Here is a 17,567-nt window from a genome sequence, read left to right on the forward strand (position 1 = left end):
TGAGAAAGATAACCAAACAACTGTGGCCATCTCTGTGCCACATAAGCTATAAGCTTATTAAGAACTTTGGACCATTGGTGCAACAAACCATTTCTGTATTGGTCACTAACACAACCAGGAGAGATGAACGGAGCATCCATTTGTCTATGCTTTCCAGCCATTAGGTAGGTCTCTTTGGTTTTGGAACTCTTTAGCGTATCTTGTGTTCTGTTTGGTTTTGAAATAGAAAGATATTATTTCTCTTTTGACATTTCCCAGCCCTAACTTAAAGAAACTGGAAAACATAATCTTCCTAAATGTCTAAAAAGCTCTTTTAAATGAGCCATGCTCTCAAAAATAGGCCTCTATTTACCCTGGACTATTCGCGATAAATACAAGAAAATGTTTGCTACAAGTTACTGATTTTAATTGTCCCTCCCATCATTTGTATTAGATGCTTTGTTTCATGAGCCATGATTTATTTGACTAAACAGCCACAAACGTTGCAAAATAGATACAGTTATGAGTCAAGTAAGTTGTTGTTTTCCGTGTTATCTGTCAGATAAAGTACCAGTAGTCGTTTCTGGTACACGTTTGTATCAGCACCTGTATGTTGATATGACCGTGAATTTTGAGGCATTTGTAAAAATTTAGTTCATGAAAAAAAAAATGGCTTAATACAACAAAGTTATATATGGTAGTGCCTTTCTTCTATGCCATTATCTCTCTTGGTGTTATAACAAATGAGCTATTTTTTTATAATGATAAAAAAAATCTCTTAATGTGACCAGTCTAACCATCAAAAGTATCACCTGGTAGTAGAGAACATGAGATCCCTCCTGTTTCCAAATTCTGTCTTATAAAAATGGACTTCAAAGGTTTCTACAAACAATGTGGAAGAAAGAGTTTATGTGCAGAATTTAGTGAGGTGTCAAATGTTATTGAACATTTCTTTCTAATTTTGTCTTTTATAATAAGAGGGGAAATGAAGTCTGTAACACAAATGCTGCTTTGAAAGCCCCAGTTTCAGCGGAGCTCTTGAATAGCAGCTTCAGGACAAAATCACACAAGGCCAGGAACCCAAACCCCTTTCATAAAGCACTTCTAAATTCCAGATCACCCCATCTATAACAAATGGCTCCCCTGCCACAAAAAACTCCTGAATCGTCAGATATTTTATTTGGGTTGTTTGATAATGATATTGACGTACTGATGAACTTGAGTACTCTGGTCCCCTCACATGTAAAAGAAACAGACCCTTTGCAAAGTCAGAAACCAACGGGGGACACAAAGCCTTTTTTTAAAAAAAGAATTGGTCTCATTTATTCTGATATCACCTTAATTTCTGAATGTATTCTTTCCTTCTCCCCTATCAAGATCAATCAATCAATCCCCTTGTAACAAAGAATACAAGACACAAAAACAAAAATCATTTCAGCAAATTTAACCAACACATTGAGTCTAACCAGAGAAACAATTTTCCACATTCATAATCCCCTACATTTGCACAGGAAGCAAGATACATTTTCTGTGGTTTTTGGGGAACAAACCTGGTCACCATATTTGCACAGAATTTAGTCTTTTTTTTCTTGCTATCTATATTGTTATAATCATTGTCTATTTTGTTTTCCTAATTCTCCTTACTTTATTCAGCATCATCTTATGTAAGACTTTATTTGCTTTTCGGGATATTTCAGATTTGTCATTTCTTTTTTTTCTTTTTTTGGGGGGGTGGGGTTTGTTTTTTGGGGTTTTTTGGTCAGGGCAATGAGGGTTAAGTGACTTGCCCAGGGTCACACAGCTAGTAAGTGTCAAGTGTTTGAGGCTGGATTTGAACTCAGGTCATCCTGAATCCAGGGCAGGTGCTTTATCCACTGCGCCATCTAAGCTGCCCCCGAGATTTGTCATTTCTAATACTACAGTAATATTTCAGTGCCTTCATATGTTATCATTGTTTAGCCATTCCATAGTCATTGGAATCGTCTTAGTTTCCAGTTCTTTACTACAACATAAAGTACTGTTAGAAGCATTTTGATGTAGATAGGGTCCTTCTTTTTATCATTGGCCTCTTTGTGGTATATATCTAATAGTGGGATCTCTGGGCAAAAGGGTAGGAACATTTTCATCACTTTCTTCACATAATTCCGTCCTGAATGGTTGAACCAGTTCATAGCTCTCCCAACAGCACTCTATTAGTGGTGCCAGTCTTGTCCACAACTTCTCTAACATAATGATTCCCATCTTTTCTCATCTTTGCCCATTTGCAAAGTACAAAATGACTAAGTATACATCTATAGAAAAGAATAATTCAGTTTTTATAAAAGCCAGATTTGAAGAAAAGGTGAATTTTACTTTCCTTTCAATAACAGTGACTCATTCAACATGAGCTCAATCTCAAGAACAGGCTAAATATAGACTATTATTGTGAAGATGTGTTCACAGAATCACAGAATGTAAGTGTTGGAAAGGACCTGAGGATACTTGATCCCTTCCTTTGTTCAAATGAAGAAACTCAGATTAATAGAGTTGATGAGTCTTGCCCAAGGTCTCAAAGTCAAAAAATGATAGTGTTAATCAAGGTCTCAAAACTCCAAGTTCCATGGATTAAGTATTCCTTCCTGAGTGATGAAAATCCTTTTCCTATTCCTGATGTTCTTTCTTTCTACTTTGTAGGAGTCTGGGCTTCACTAAATCCTGGTGGACAGAGTTTTCCACAGTTCCAATTAATAGTTATATAAATTATCCAAAAATAGCATCCCTTCCAGTTCTTGGCAGGTTAATCATATGACTTAAATCCAGTTGGATTTTATATTCAGTTTCTCTCTGTGCATTTATGGTGGGGTAGGGGGTGGGGTGGGTCTATGTACACAATAATAAATATACTCTCTCACCTGCTTTGCAGTAGAAGATAAACAGGTCTGCTGGTGCCTCTTTATGAAAACTTCATATTTGTAATTAAACCAGCCAGCCAGTTGAGTATCAACTATATAGTATATGGATTTTTACTGTTTTTTTTTTTGTTACAAATTCAAGTTTCCATTTCTATCATGGCTCAAAAAACCAGATTCTAGTCTTTCAGTTCAGCTTACTTTAGGGATGGAAGAATCAGAGAATTTTAGCACTGGTAGAATTCCCGAGTCCTAAAGAATTCCTGAGTCCAACCTATGACTGACCAGTAATACTGACGACAACTTGCCCCAACAGAAGCTTTATCCAGACTCTGCTTGAGGACTTTATTGATAGGGAATATACCTTTTCTCAAGGCAATCAAGTTTATTTTGGGACATGTTTAACTGTTAGGAAGTCTTTCCTTATACAAAGCCAAAAATCTGTTTCTCTATAACTAACAGAAGAATTGGGAGCATTTCAAAAGAATCCTACTCAGTGGAATGTGCCTTCCCACAACTATATACAGATGTATTGAGTGGCAGAATTTTTATCTTTATTATTTCTTGGATCTGACAAGCTGAGAATAGCATACTTTCCTTCTAAAAAAGGCTTCCTTTTCAGCCAACTTTTTTTTTCTTAATATAACTTTGGTTATGGTTTTAGTACAAATAATAACTGAATTTTTACAAATTTACCTTTATTTTTCGCAGATCACCATATCTAAAACAGTCTCTCCTCTATGCCCCCCTCCCCCCATTTGCTTCTGTCCCTGAGGGCTCAATGACACTCTTCTCTTTTGAGTAGCTTTGGGTGGGGTAGAGGAGAGCCTGTCTGAAAGGAGACTTAATGGGCATGTGCCTTGGATAAATTAAGGAACAGTCAAAAGAAGCCTATAAATATGAATACTTTGCCAGCTGCTTTTTCCATTAAACTCTGTTAACTGAATGAAATTAGTAAATAATTGTGTTGGTGGGGATGCTACTATATCCAAGCTGTAGTATAATGTTTTCCTTTTACAACAGGGCTTAATTTTTTTTCTATAGACCAAATTAGTTTTTAGGGTAATCTACATTGCAAATTGGCCGATTTGCATGAGAACTATGCCTACTTGTTCTGATTTGTCAACACCTCTTTTTTAAAAAGTCTTTAGCATTAAGCATGGGTGGGTAAGACCATCTGCTTAGGGACATTGCCTGCAGCTCCATCACTTAACACATGAGACAGGTTACAGCTGTTTAATTGTTATGGTGTTGAATGATTATCATTCTATCCCAAAATTAATATTTATATATGTATGCATAGAAAGCATGTGGTTAAACATAAGTGATCTAATTGTGAATTAATGTCATTAGGCATTCATTAATTAATCCCCATGGGAACAATGAAGTGAGAAATAAGGCTTTTCACATACAACCCAACCCTCAGCTATTAAGAGAAGGCCGGAATAGTCGTTATTGTATATATGGATAAAGTGGTCTATAGAAATACACTGGCATAAGCTGGTGTGATTGCTTACACAAGCTGCTATAGGATACATGTAGGAGCAGTCCCTCTACCATCAGATACTGGGCCCTCACCAATGCTAACTCCATGAACAGTGCTTACCACTGGGTTCTTTCAAATAGTGTAGTCGGCAGTGAGTAGCTACAATAATGATAATAAAAATAACTCACATTTATGAAATGTTTCATGTTTACAAGGTGCTTTCTGTTAGATCTGCACAAGGAACCAATAAGTGGGAAGGACAGATATTATTAACCCTACTTTACAGATAAGGAAACTGAGACTTAGTGAGATAGAATAACTTGGGGGGGGGGGGATCAAATCGTTTCCCTGGTGCTCAATTATGTGATTCCTCCCAATCCAGTGTCCTTTTGTATAGGTGCCCAGTATAAAAGTCAGGAATACAACACAGCCTAATTCATGAATTTCTCTACAGAAAAACAATAGCACTGTCAACAGAATCTCCATATGGTTTATTTCTGATTTTGGACGTGCACATAAAGGTTCACCCTTCATGACTTGAAAGAGATGTGACTGTATTGTGACTGAATAGGTCAGAGGTTCTTAACCATTTTGGTGTCATTGACACCTTTAGTGTTCTGTAAAATAATCTAGACCCTTTACAGAATAACATTTTTTAAATACGTAAAATAAAATGCTTAGAATTACAAAGGAAAGGGGCAGCTAGGTGGCGCAGTGTATAGAGCACCGGCCCTGGATTCAGGAGGACCTGAGTTCAAATCTGGCCTCAGACATTTGACACTTACTAGCTGTGTGACCCTAGGCAAGTCACTTAACCCCAATTGCCTCACCAAAAAAACCAAAACAAACAAAAAGGAATTACAAAGGAAAACAATTATGTTGAAATGTAGTTCTCAAAAAATGAAAAGTTCCAGTACATGGACATGTACATGGATCCCTTGCGGGGGTCTGTGGACTCTAGGTCAAAAACCCATGGTATGGGGTTTCCATCTATTCATGCCAATTACAACTCCGGCTTACTGTAGTAGACCACCTTTATGATTGTGCTATGGCTGGGGGGGTGGGGGAAGTAAAATATTTCTAACTACCCAGCCTTAAGATAATTACCCTTCACAAAGTTTATTGGGCCAATCTTCAGAATCATTTCATACTTAAAGCTTTCCTCACTTGGTAGTTTTGCCCTGCAGGACCTGGTGAAGTCCCACCACCCACCAAGCCACTCCATCAATCTTGCCCTTGTCTAGACTGTGGTGACTAACCGTTCAGACTGAGAAGTAAATATATTAAAACACGTAACATCTGCTCAGGCTTCTCATGTCATTGCAGAGGAGAACTCAAAGACTTCCAACATTCAGCACCCAATCTCTCCAGCTTTTGGGGGGCCCCTTAGCCCCGAGAACCACATAAAAATCACCAGTGTTTCTCTACCAGTGACCACTGGGAGTTGGGAACATTCATACACAACCTGTCACATTGACTTGCTGCCATATTCGGTTTTCTCTCTCCCCTTTCCCTGTGTTTATAACCTCTACTCTCAATCTTTTTTTTTTCCATAAAAGTATTTTATTATTTTCCAGTTACATGTAGAGATAGTTTGCAACATTTGTTTTTGTTTTTTGGTGGGGTTTTTTTGGCTTTTTTAGAGGGGCAATGAGGGTTAAGTGACTTGCCCAGGGTCACACAGCTTGTAACTGTCAAGTGTCTGAGGCTGGATTTGAACTCAGGTACTCCTAAATGCAAGGCCAGTGCTTTCTCCACTGTGCCACCTAGCTGCCCTGCAACATTTGTTTTTATAAAATTTCTAGTTTCAATTTTTTCTCCCTCCCTCCCCTCTCCAAGACAGCTAGCAATCTGATATAGGTTATATATGTACAATCACATTAAACATATTTCTGCATTAGTCATGCTGTGCAAGAAGAATGAGAGGAAAAAGGAAAAACCTCAATAAAGAAAAACAAACAAAAAAATAGAGATAGTATGGTTCAATCTGCATCCAGACTCACAGTTCCTTTTTCTTTTTCTGCATTTGGAGAGCACTTTCCTTCATGAGTCCCCTGGAACTATCTTGGACCATTGTATTGCTGAGAAGAGTCAAGTCTATCACAGTTGATCAACACACAATGTTGTTGATACTGTGTACAATGTTCTCCTGGTTCTGCTCATCTCATTCAGCATCAGTTCATGTAAATCCTTCCAGGTTTCTTTGAAATCTGCCTGCTCATCATTTCTTACAGCACAATTCTACTCTCTTACTTACTAAGTTTTCTAATGTGTTTATTTTCATTCTATTTCGGTTTGGGTTTTTTTTGTTTTGTTTTTTTGTGGGGCAACTGAGGTTAAGTGACTTGCCCAGGGTCACACAGCTAGTAAGAGTTAAATGTCTGAGGCTGGATTTGAATTCAGGTCCTCCTGAATCCAGGGCCAATGCTCTATCCACTGCTCCACCCAGCTGCCCCCTCACAATTCTACTCTCAACCTTACTGAATCTTCCTTGTGCTCACTCACTCACTCACTCACTCACTCACTCACTCACTCACTCACACACACACACACACCAAACTGTTCTAACACCACAGCAGCCACAGTCCACTAGCATCAATTGAGTCATGCCTTAGCGGCCTTTCCCACATAACTGTTTGACTTTAAGATCCCAAGGTCATTGTGAATAGTGTGGAAGTCAAATGTGAAGAGAATAGGTATTATTCTATTTTGGAAAATAGTATTTTATCTAACTTCCTTAAATGATATCAGCTAAAAAAAATCAGCCTAAAATACACAACTCAGTTACTAGATCCTACATTAAAATACTGTTTTGATGTCTAATTTTGCCATGGAGGTGACCCTGTGTTCTTGGAGGCTAGCCTAGCAGAGGTTAGGTTCTAGTAAGGACCTACCCTGAAAAGGCTTCAGGTATGAGCTCAGCGGTGGACAATATTTCTGTTGTCTGAGGATCAGCCTGAATAAGTTTAGAAAGGTTTATCACATCTTTGGCCTGAGAGTGAAGAATTTTTCAGCCTTCTTAATTACAGAGGTTGTGGTCCCACCTCCAGCACTTACTAATAACTGAGTTTGGTGAAATAATTGAATTTCCCTGGACGTTGATTTCCCCCTCTGTAAAATGACAGAACTTAAACTAGGACCCTTCCCTCTCTTAACTCTTCAATCCTAAGTAAAGACTATGTTGTTGTATCAGAGTAATGGATTTGGAATCAGAAGACCCGAATCAAATCCTTGCTCAGCCACTGGATAACTGTGTGACCTTGGACAAGTAAGTTTACTTTCCTCCCTATTCTCAGTTACAAAATGATGAAGTTGGCCTGGATGATGATCCACCCAAAAGGGACCTTCCAGATGTCAGTCCAAAATCCTAGGATTGAAATTACAAAGCACTGAACTAAGCTAACATAGATCCCATATATCCATATTTCGTTTATTCCATGGAGCTGTTTTCTGTTTTGTTTTGCTGTTTCCCCAAAACGAAAAAAACCACATTGTACAAACTTGCATGGGTGTCCGGCCAAGTCAGCAAGCTTTTATAAAGCACGTATGTTCCAAGCACTAAAGATCATCCCTGCCCTCCAGGAACTCCCATTCTGATGGAAGAAGACAATTTATTAAATGGAGTTGAAGGTGTGGGGTCTGGGAAGGGAAGCTGAGAGTGTAGAAAGGAGAGATGGGGCATGCTGTGGAGCTGAGGAAGGAGGGAAGGAGTGAGCCTTGCTCTTCCAGGGTGAGAAGGATGGTGGGACACGGTAGGGAAGTTCAGAGTCAGGAGCAGAGCTGGGAAAGACATGAGGGTTTTCATGAGAACAGGAATAATTTTCCTTATAAATGAGGAGAGAGAGGTGCCAGCTTGAAGCCATCCTTCCTACTGAGTACAAGTACATCAAGCTTTGGTCCCCCAGGAAACTTCTCATTGGAAAATCTCATTATGCTGCAAGATTGAATCTGGCTGGTACTCTGGTCTCATGAGCATCCTCTCCCTCTCTGACTGGAAGGCAGGGCCATGGGCGCCAGGGCCTCAGCAGTTCTTCTCTCTATTTCCCACTAGCCATGTTGCTTTTGGACATCTTTGGAAATTTCTCCATCATGCCCCGCAAAGGGCATCCAGCCTCCCTTTGCTTTTCAACTTCTTTTTTTTTTAAAGTGTATTGTCTTCCTCTATTACATCATAAGCTCCTTGACGGCAGCACCTTGTCTTTATTTTTATTTGTATCTCCCTCCAGCACTTAGCATTGGCCCTAGAACATAGTAGCACTTAATAAATGCTGATTGATTGATTGACTTTAACCTCCTGGAGAAGAGAGTGAGGGCCCAGAGAATTTGCCCTAAGGTTTTCTTTGTCACAAAGTAGTTAGTAAGTGAAAGTCCCAGATCCTCTTGCTTATGATAAAAATTTTTTAAAAAGCCTTTTCCTTCTCTCACCTTTCTCTGTGGCCACTACAGAGGTTACTCGATCATAGATTTAAAGCTGAAAGGGACCTTATAGAGGTCATTTAGTTCAGCCCTCTCCCCATTTTGCAGATTAGGGAAACTGAGGCCCAAATAGGTAAAAGGATTTAGCCAAAGTCACACAGGCCATAAGTAGCAGAGCCCAGATCTGAATGAGGGCCCCTTGAGTCCAGATCCAAAATTCTTCCCACTGTACCATGAGTCTCTTCAGATTAAGATATAGCCTCCATCTACCATCACAGACTAGGTTAATGATTTTATTTGATAATTATATTCGAGTGTGTGTGCTTGTGAGTACATAATCCAGTGGGTAACAACAATAAAAGTAAGTGGGGGCAGCTAGGTGGTGCAGTGGATAGAGCACCAGCCCTGGAGTCAGGAGGACCTGAGTTCAAATCCAGCCTCAGACACCTGACACTTACTAGTTGTGTGACCCTGGGCAAGTCACTTAGCCCTAATTGCCTCAAAAAAAAAAAAAAAAAGAAGAAGAAGCAGAGAAGGTTGATACCTGCTTTGAGAACAAGAAGCACTCTTAGTAGTCACTGAAGAGTACAGAGCAGAGGCAAATGTACTCAAAATAACTAAGCTTTGGAAGCAACTCCTCCCCTACTTCCCCAAGGCAAGTTCTGCTCTATTCCAGGGTTAAGCAAAAAGATTATTGATTTTCATTCATTATTTTCCAGTTAGGTATAAAGAGGCTGTCAGGCCAGGGGAAAGAATTATGGGGCTGGTAAATTGTATGTCTATATATACAGTGTTAGCTTGGCTTACAAACGTGTCCCAGGCATTAATTTTCCTAAATGGACTCTTTCAATTGTATTTGTAGACAAGGAAATTGTCCCTTTGTACTTGATTAAATCAGCAGATCTCTGGTTTCCTGTGGATACATTTGTGAGGGCAAAAAACTCACTTAAAGCCTTTTCCAAAGCTATGGTGCTTTCACCCCACCCCCAACATCTGAGATTTCTGAAGATATATTTATATTCAGCATAAGAAGGATTTATATTCTATTTCAGAATGTCCCAGTGATAAGACTTAGTTGGTTAGCTTAATTCCCAGATCAGAGTGCTCCGATGGCCCACACTTTTCTGTTTAGCAAAATGAAGTCAAAGTTTTTGCTCAGATTTCAATAGTATATGACCATGTACTAAAATATGAGAAACCTAAATTGCGTGTTTACTGAATTACCTTGCACATGTAGAGTAAGGTCATTCTACCTACAGTATATGCCACAGAACTAGCAGTCTCCTTTCTATTGTACATATACTCATCTCTTCATTATATGAAACTCACCATTAAAGTGAAACTGCTGTTCACCAGAGCCCTGTATACATCCCTACAGTCAGAACGCCCAATCTAATGAAATATGTCAAATATTACCAGAACAGAAAGTTGTACGTGTGTTTTGCCTTCCTCCCCTCCTTCCCCTATCCCCCCCCCCACACACACACACAACTGCTCCCATTTTAATGTTTAATAAGCTGTTCTCAGAGCTGGGAGCACTTGGTTTCAAGTCCCTCTCCAGATTCCTTCTGTCAATGACCCTGGACAAATCACATTGCCTTTAAGTGTTGTAGGCAAATGTCTAAGACTGGAAGGTGCAAAGATGATGACAGCTAGCATTGAGAGAGGGAGTTTCCTCACCAATGAAATTACAGATCTAGCCACTATCCCATTTCCTGTCTACCTTCCCATGTGGCCGACTTCATTCACAAAGCAGAGCTAATCATTTCAGATTAGGTTGGGTTAATAGTTTTCCCTATGGAAAGGCTGTTCTTTGTCTGGGTAAGTACATTTAGTGAAGCTAAATTTGGTTAAGATATTTCCCTTACAAAACTCTAAACTGGGAAAAAACCCAAACATTTAAACTTTACCAGGAAAAGTTTGTAGGAACAGGTTTAAAAGAAATTAATGAGAGTTTGATGAGCAACTTATCAAGAGCAAATCTTCTCACTGATATCAGTCAAGAATGCAATAGTTCACAAATTGGGGACTCTCTTTGATCTAATTTCATAACACTCAATATTTATCCTTTATTCTTTCATTTGTATCATATTTATCTGGGTATATGCTTCATCTTCCTCTTACAAGACTGTGTATCGTGTGAGGGCAGAGTCTGTGTTTTCTTCATCTTTTCTCCTCCTCTAACATCTAACACAATGTTCTGCACACAGTTATGTCCTTAATAAATAAAATTCACCCCAACAGGCATTTATTTTTTCAAATTTTGATTATCTTTTTTAAAAAATAGCATCTTAATTTTGCAATATATCCCTCTCTTTGCTCTCCACAAAGTCATCCCTTGTAGGAAAAGATCAAAAAGAGAAGGAAAAAGGCAATTAATAACCAATACATCAACAGTGTCTGAAAGTATATGCAAATGTTCCACACTTATTGTCCCCAACTTCCACAAAGGGAGGCAATGCATTTTCTTTCTCTTTTTCAGAGTCAAACTTGGTTATTAATTACACCGCATTCAGCTTCATTTTTGTGATTACTGTTCATTCCATTTACAATGCTTTAGTCATTTTATATATATATGGAGAGAGAGACAGAGACAAATAGATAAAGGCAGAGATATCTATCTCTCTATATCATTTTCCTGGTTCTCCATACTACATTCTTCATCAATTCATGTAAGTTTTCCCATGCTTCTCTGTATTTCTTATATGCATGATTTCTTACAACAGAGTAATATTATATTACATTCATGTACCAAAAATTGTTTAGTATTCTCTACCAGTAGGTATTTATTAAGCTAGTTATTATGCACCTATTATATGAATATTATTAAGCACCTTCTATGCTAGACAAATACAAAAGCAAAAGCACTCCCCTTCCTTTAAGGAGCTTATGTTCATTTGTTGAATGAACGAGAGGAAAAGCTATTTTAAAAAAAGCTTGTTTCTACATTGACACTTCATTCTTGTTATCATATGCAAATTAAATTGACTCTCCCAAATAGAACAGTTGGAACATTCTACCCTAACCTTAGAAGGAATATTATGGTGAGTGAGAACATATTTACAGGGCCTGAATAAACTAATAAGAATATGAAATTGTTTTACAGTATTTAAAATTATGTCACTGCTATAATCCTTTATGACAGGGTAATCAGTAATAAAACAGTGCAGTGAGCACCAATTAAAGAACATCAAATCAATGGGTATGCTGCTCATGCTGATTTAAACAGGGACTGATTAGAACAAATGGATTTAATATATACTTATTTGCAGACTGTTGCTTTTCTGTCATACCACAGGAACTTGAACATGAATTATCTAAGAACAATACCTACTTATATCTTTAATGAGATACTAATGGGAATCATTTTTTCAAAAGTTCATATTATATAGCATGATGAAACATAAAATGCTAAATAAAAAAATCTCCCCTCCTCCCTTTGAAGGGCTCTGTGGCAACAGTCATGGTGAGAGATGTTTGATTTTATTCCCAGCTCAGCTGATTGACTTGCCTACTTCTGAAGATGGGTATCTTAGACTTTATTGTAGCAAATATCCTGGGAACCATTACTAGTGTTGTAGGCTTGGTGTGTGTTTGCTTCTGTTGATCCTAACACCCAGGAGCCAATTCAGGAGCCCAGTGGAAATATGATGCTGGTTCACATGCTCCACCCAAGCACAATGTTGGCAGTGGGGACTGCATGAGTAGTTGTTCATAACCATGAACATCAGCAACTAGCTATCCCCTGCCAAACCATTTGGATCACTCCCTCATGACCTGACTCAGGTCCACAGCACTGACATGTTTTTTGCATCAGCTCACTCCTTGGGTTTATGCAAGTGGTGGGGTTTTGTTTTGGGGTTTTTTGGTGTGTTTTTTTATTTGTTTGTTTGGTTGGTTGGTTTTGATTTGCTCTTCTTGTTGTTGTTTTTTCAGGGATGGTATAGTGGGAGGGGAAGTGGTAATCGGCCTGATTACACACAGAACCCCAGAGACGATCCTTCCTTCTGAAATACATTCTGTCTTTTGACTTTGTTTTAAACCTTTGGCATGTCAACCAACCCAGCTAACAGCTTCTTGTGCCTTGTTCCTAAATCGACTGAAATGACTTTGCTTCTCTTGTTTTCATCTGCTTCCCTACTAAATCTTTTCATTTCCCTGGTTTTAGTCTTCAGCTTTATGGTCTTAATTGTTGCCTTTTCCCCCCTCAGAGGTTGAGCTTTTCAGAACTTGTTTGTATCACTCTCATCATAAAAGTGGCCTGACTTTACTGAAAACACCCCAGCCGGAAGGCTGGCTTGTATTAACCTGTTTGTATTTCAAGTTGGTTTGGTTTTTCTAGCTCACAGACTGGTTATGCTCTCCAAACTCAAGTGTCGAATTTAGTCTTTTTCCACATTTTTGGCTTGATTTGCTGATTGACTTTGTGGTCACCATCCAACCAGTACAAAAATAGATGATGCAGCCTGACCTACCTCAGAAATATTTAATTCTGGCTGCTTTTGCAAAGCATAGAGTAAACTGGGGAGGGTTTTATAATGGGTTGTGGTTGGCGTGTGCTGCTTTTTCCATAAGGGGGTCTCCAGGCAGGAATTTTGAAAAATATTTTCCCCAAAGCCACAGCCAGATATACAGAGTAGTATATATACCCAGAGTATGTTTGTCCCCTAGGGACTGGCCCGCTCTCTTATACCAGAAGTATTTGGCAAAGCAGCAGGGAGACGCAGACAATCAGTGGCACTGGGATGATGAGGACTAACAGAAAGTTAGGCAGCTACACTGATGAGATGACAGAATGAAAAATACTCTCCTTTTCTTGCTGCCTCAAAAAAAGACAGAACCCTGCCTGTGCTTTATAAAAGAAGAATGAAAATGGATACAAAGGCACTGTATCTGTATAGGACCATCCCTGGGGCATTAGAAATTTTTGCCTTTAGTAGTGTTGGAAGGACAGGGAATGCTAAGTTATGGGTTGTTTACATTGTACATAAATGTGTATGGTTTTTGTTTTTTCTTCCCAAAGCGCCAGATGCTACATTTATTGCCTCTTGGAGTCACAAACCATCCTCTCCCCCATCCCCAGAATGGGGATCCCCAGTGAATCAGAGTGGTTTACAGCCCCCAGGGTGATTGCCCCAATTTTTCACGTTATAGGGAGGACTGTATGCTGAAAATATTCTCAAGTCAGGAAGCTGTAACTCAAAATGAGCTGTATCATTTAAAACATGGGGGTCTTTGTTGAGATTTTTAAAGTTATCCAGCAAACCTTCTCCAAAGGAAGCCAACTATTCTGCTGTCATTACTAAGAGCCCTCTCAAAAGAAGGTGGTAAACACTTTTTAATATATAAGAAAGTCTATTTACCTAGGTTGTCATCGTTGTTGTTGTTGTTGTTGTTTCTAAAGACTAGGTCTCTTCTTATTGCCCAGCATGGAATCACAGGGACTTTTTCACGGGCATGATCCATTTAATTACTGATTGAGAGCTGTGATGGATATCAGTCAGTTTTCACTTGGGCTAGTTCATTCCTCCCTGGGCAGCCTGGTGCCCCCAACATACACTGTGGGTGGGAAGGGAGGAAAGTATCACCTTCTTGTTGTACAACTTAGTGCAGACACGTGATCTGCATGGCAGATCTCTGACAGAACTCCTGAGCCCCTGAAATCCACCATCCTCACACTCCCAGGTAGCTGGGATTACAGGCAAGGACACGCCACCTGGCTTTATTGCTTCGTTTCTCAGAAACAAAGAGATCCATTTCCTCTGACCTAGTGTGAAGCAAGGTCACTCAGACTGGGAAAGAAGGGATCTGAGTTCAGGTCTCCTTTGTTTTCCAATCTTATTGGACCAAACACTTTAAAAATAAATGCCTTAACTTTCTTATCTTTAATGGAAATTAATAATGGTTTATATTTAGTGAAAAAAAATTTTTTGTTTAATTTTTTTAAAAGAAAGTTTTGCTCAAATATAAACTTATCAGGTGCAATATTAGGCTTCTGGGCACCTGATTTAAATATAACATTCGGGTAGCAATATATATGTTGTCACAAAGGGAAAGACCCTTTTTTGAAGTGTCAGGTAAAATGTGCTTTTCCTTTTCCAAGGTGATTTTTTGGGGTAACTTACTGTGCATTTTTGCAAATGTGCTGATTCTATTAATTTTTAATATACTGTATATTTTATGATTACCGTTCCTAATGGCTTCCTAAAATAACACATTCTTTTTCTTATTATTTCTTCTGGTGCTTTATTTGATGATTTTTTTTATCATTGCTTTTATCATTTTAAATAATTATGTGTATGTTGTGCAACTCAGTCTACTTTTAACCTTGTCATTATCCCCAACCTGTCTTGCAATAACACAATCAGAAATTTTTGTCACCAAAGTCAAAATGAGGCTTTCCTCTCTTCACTCCTGGTTTTAAGCTGCCTACCAATGGTCAACAGTATCTAAAGTGCAAATGATGATTCTCAGTGTGTTTTTCACACTGCAATTATTTTTTCTCATAACTGAATTTTTACCTGTTTGCCTAACATGTTTTTTTTTCAATATCTGTATTAATTTTAATTTCAATTGGCTGTCTACTTGAATTGAATTTGATGGCCCAGCTCTGTTGAGAAGACATGACTATCACAATTCCTCCTTCAATGACCTCCACCCTAACACACCCACACATAATTTGGCCCATTGTTTTGTTTAATTGGCTGTGCCTGCTCAGGCCAATAGAGTGGCTGCAGATTTTTCCCCTAAAAAGGTATTCATCTAAATCATAATTATTAGACAGAATTTATGCTGCCTGAACCATCTGAACTCTGCCTGATCTGAAAACAAAATACTTTAAATTCTGCCTCATTCAATGTTATGAACATTCACCAACCAAACCAAATAATCCCTCATGAATGTGGCTTAGAATCTTGATAGTTGAGTTGAATTAACAATTCCCCAAATTATATTTTAAAGTAAAAAAAAACAACAAAAAACCTAACCACTGTAATGCTGTGGTACTTCTGCATGAGAAGAAGTAATAAGGAAAGAAATTCCCTACAATAATCATTCCTTCAATTTGACAAATAGATCAAATGGCAGAGACTGCAGGTCAGCCTTGCTTTTTGAAACTGTACATGTTCCTGCAGTGTTTTCCTTCTATTCTATTTTCTGCTGACTTATACTTAAAAAAAACCAATCCACCCTAATCTATCAGATTGAACCATATCTGTCTCTCTATCACCTCCACATTTTCCCCAATCAATTTGTTAATGAAATGTAAACACACCCCCTAAAAATATTGGGGAAATTGTTTCAGAAGTAAGTTATCCTTTTTTTTCCCCCATACACACTAGACCACAGGTTCTTACCTTGGTTTCCAAGCCATTTTTTGTTTTTTAAATATTTTGAGAAATGTATTTCAATAAGTTTCCTTTGTAATTCTACATATTTTGTTTTATGCATTTTTAATGTTTGTTCTTAGGCATCCAAGGCCCAAGGGGGCCATGGGTAGACAAAAAAAAAAAAGGATTAAGAATCTCTGCACTATAGACATGGGCTCATGTGACCTATGTTTATGTTTGTGTGTGTAAGAGTGGGACTACTCCAGCTCTAACTTTTGGTCAAAACACAGCCATGATTTTCAACCTGATTCACAATCTGCTGATCCGAGTATCATGAAGATGGAAATATCTGATTAGTTTGAGTGAAATTACCATTGAACCAGTTGTACTACCCAAAAAAAAAAAAAAAAAGTAACCAAGGACAGCAAAAACAATAGCTCAGACATTGTCGAATGACAGTACAGGGTGTAACAGTGGATATGTGCTCAACTTGTCAGGAAGAACTGAGTTTAAATTTTGCCTTAGACATTTACAAGGTAGATGTAACTTAACTGAACAAGTCACTTGATTTCCCTTCCAGTCTCATCTTCCTCATTTGTAAAATGATGAGAGTATAGTCACTAGCCTCCAAAATTCCTTCCGGCTCCAAATTTATGATTCTGTGAGCCATTTTTGACGAATCAAAAACATTCAGGGCTTTTCAGGAGCCTATGTTAGGTGGCAGTATTGATTTTTTAAATGGCCACACATGTCTGCATGTTTACTGTCGAGAAGAAGCAAAAGTAAATATAAGCAGAAAATGGTTTAGAAGCAGGGCAGCTAGGTGGCACAGAGGAAAGAGCACTGGCCCTGGAGTCAGGAGGACCTGAGTTCAAATCCTGCCTCAGACACTTAACACTTACTAGCTGTGTGACCCTGGGCAAGTCACTTAACCCCAATTGCCTCACCAAAAAAAAAAGAGGAGGAAAAAAAAAAAGGAAAATGGTTTAGAAGAGAACAGGCACAGCTATATCCATCAACCACAGTCTAATTTTTTCCATTTAATTCCTCTTGATAGGCTTGTATGGACTTCTTGTGACACTGACTATCAAGAGTAACAGGCAGGGGGCAGCTAGGTGGCGCTGTGGATAAACAACTGGCCCTGGATTCAGGAGGACCTGAGTTCAAATCTGACCTCAGACACTTAACACTTACTAGCTGTGTGACCCTGGGCAAGTCACTTAACCCTCATTGCCTCACCAAAAAAAAAAAAAGTAACAGGCAGAGTAACATTCCCAAATGAGTTCTGAAGGGTACCAGCCCCAACAAAAGGACCACAGCATCATCCAGTTGAAATCTGTGCAGTAGCCAAGTGTGCTCACAAACTTCTTGTGGGTATTTCATTATCTATTTTACATGTTCCACTTTCTTAAGTATTTTTTCTTGATTTAACTAACGATTAAAGTTTGGTCCTTTGTTCTAGGCACCCCT

The 17,567-nt window shown here is 38.6% G+C and overlaps 1 protein-coding gene across 7 annotated transcripts in view; it reads left to right on the forward strand.

Moving 5' to 3' along the window:
* Positions 1-17,567, forward strand: part of TENM3 (teneurin transmembrane protein 3) — a 1,675,137-nt gene that overhangs the window by 1,536,464 nt on the left and 121,106 nt on the right. The gene's annotated exons all lie outside the window — the stretch shown is intronic.

This window comes from Dromiciops gliroides, chromosome 6 (genome assembly GCF_019393635.1).
Source record: "Dromiciops gliroides isolate mDroGli1 chromosome 6, mDroGli1.pri, whole genome shotgun sequence".
NCBI lineage: Eukaryota > Metazoa > Chordata > Mammalia > Microbiotheria > Microbiotheriidae > Dromiciops > Dromiciops gliroides.